Here is a 2,733-nt window from a genome sequence, read left to right on the forward strand (position 1 = left end):
TAATTTACTTTTAACAGTGGCATTGCTTCAATTTTCGGGCGGCATTCTTAGGGCCTGTTTGGTTCCAATAAGTCACCTGACTTATAAGTCAGGTGACTTAAAACTAGTGACTTATAAGTTACGCCTGTTTGGTTGTCACCTAACTTATAAATCATCTGACACACCTTCCCACACCAATGAACATCATGTAGGTGGTGGGACACACGTAAAAGGGGGTGACTTATAAGTTTTAAGTTGGGGTGGAGCAACTTATGACTTATAAGTTGGGGTGACTTATAAGTCGGGTCTGTTTCGCAAAATAAGTCACTTTTTTCACTTTTCGACTTATAAGTTGGTGACTTATTTGGAACCAAACAGTCCCTTAGATTAACAACAACAAAATAGCTGTATGGGACATGCTAGCACCATGTGTGTCCACACGTATAAATGGGTGATGCAGAGTATGTAGCCAAGCAGCATATCTGTGTTGGTCCCATATTTGTTCTCTTTGAACTTTTTTCCTATGTGAGGGCAGCAAATCTAGTCCTGCACAAACTACCCGACCCCCCCCAGTTTCTTTCCCTTTTCAACAAAGAGATTGGTTCCTTACAGATGTGTGTACTGGGTTACCCCCCTTTTCCCTTTTCGACCAACAAAGCGGCTGGATAGCCAGTCTATACTACTTTTCCTCCCTCCTTTCCTCATTGAACCACGTCCTAGATTCATGATCCACCCCACCGCACCTTTCTTTCCTCTTTGAACCAAGACCTAGATTAGACTACAGATCGAAAAAGATCCACATGCAGCTAGAGCAACGACGGTTTCAAAGAAACTTATATCTTAGGGTCGTCGGGATGTCGCAAGGCATGCGGCAGGAGGCCAGATCTGCCCACACTACGTACGGCAGCGAGGAAGAAGGGGTCGGTGGCCCTCCCGCACAAGCGATGGGTGAAAGAGAACAGCGTAGCCGGCAATGGATTGCCTCCCTCACCGAAGGTGATAGAGTTAACGCTGCACCTCCTCCCCTTCCCGGTGCGACGGGATACGGACGCCTCCTTCACCAGCTGTGAGGGGGGAGAGAGACAAGAGGCCAACACATTCTTGTTTAGATCTGGTGAAGAGAGGGTGAGAGACTGTGAATATAGCAAACCCTAGCAAATGAACGCTGAGCCTCCAGCGTGTAACATATATGTATTACGGCGAGCATGTGGAGAGTGCAAACCCTAGCGAACAAGCGCTGAGGCTCCCGCTTACATATATACTAATGTAGTACAAACTGAGCTCCGGTGCCTTCACTCCATCTGTTTTTGGCTGTATGACAGGTGAGCCAGCCACATTTTGGGCCCACCTGTCATAAACCCAAAGGTAGGTGCACTAAGTCAATGAAGCTGCGTGCATATAGTACTCTCGTGTGTATACGACTAATATATAGTGGAGTGGTTTTATTATTCTCTCCATAACAATCGTTTTAAATTGTGTAAGTACGAAACGAAACTCTTTATTTAATGTACAGAGGGAGTACTACTTCCGATGAACTAACGATCCACGCCCACGCGTCCTGGTCGCACTTCCTGTCCTTCACGTGTGGTACACTACCCTCCCTTAAGTGAACAACCACACATGCGCCAAATTATCGGAAACGTGTGAGAGTGTATACAAATAAAGAATTTTAATTTCAATTATCGGAAAGGTTTGAGAGTATTACAAAGTTTACTTCAGTCAAATCTAATATGCGGAGTAAATAAAAATGGAGGGCTACTACGTCCATCCGGGTTTTTAGTCCACACCATTTTTAAATCAAAGTTAATAGCTGGACAAATAAAATTACAGGGGAGCTGGAGACAAAGTTGTGAGAAGGCTTAGAAATCAATACAAAACTTATACTCTTAGTACCAACATCGATCCTTCTTCGAGGAAACATTTGGTTCATAGCCAATTGTGTGATAAAATTGCACCAACGTGAAAGACGACTGCGTCTCCAACGCAACCAAGGTGAACTGATGAAGGATATCATCTTTGTGCGTAACAAGCAAAGAGCACTGATGGAAGACAACTTGTTTTTCATTGAAAATCGATCAGCTTCACCAGCCAACGCAACCATGAGGCGCGACCATGAGCATCGATAGTTTGTGGTCTATTTTTTTTGTCCTAGTTTTTTTTTGTTTCTTGTTGCTACATTATATACTTGTGGGAGCTTAGATGTGATATCCTTAAATAACATCTAGATGTGAATTGGACAAACTGATTTTCTAACGTACCAAGAAAGAAAACTCGATCAAAAACACGCCCCCGCTTCCAGGTCGCGAGAGTCATCGCGCACACACACATAGACATAGACATGCATATCCGTGTTTACGTAAAATTCCATTTCCATCTCCATCTCCAATCACATTTTTCCAACTAGCACATTATTCACGTTGTTAATTATATACGCAACAATATTAACGTACAACATCTTTTGTTTGCGCACGTCCGGACCGCTGCCACGGTCGGTCCTGACCAACCCGAACCCTCTTCATCACCCACGCGTGCTTCCTGCCCAAAACGGTCAGTGCCACATTCATGCCCAGCCAGAGCGGACGCAACCTCTCACTGGCACCGGCATTGAAGCTGCGCGCCGGCCGAGAGAGCGTCGCCCGCGCCGCTTCCGGGTGCACGCGGCTGCTCCGTGTTCAAAGGTCGCAATAGCCGGCTACAACATGCATGTAAAAAGTTTTTTGGAGTCCGTGCTACAGCTAGCTGTCCTCCCCCAAC

Source organism: Triticum aestivum, chromosome 6B (genome assembly GCF_018294505.1).
Source record: "Triticum aestivum cultivar Chinese Spring chromosome 6B, IWGSC CS RefSeq v2.1, whole genome shotgun sequence".
Taxonomy (NCBI): Eukaryota; Viridiplantae; Streptophyta; class Magnoliopsida; order Poales; family Poaceae; genus Triticum; species Triticum aestivum.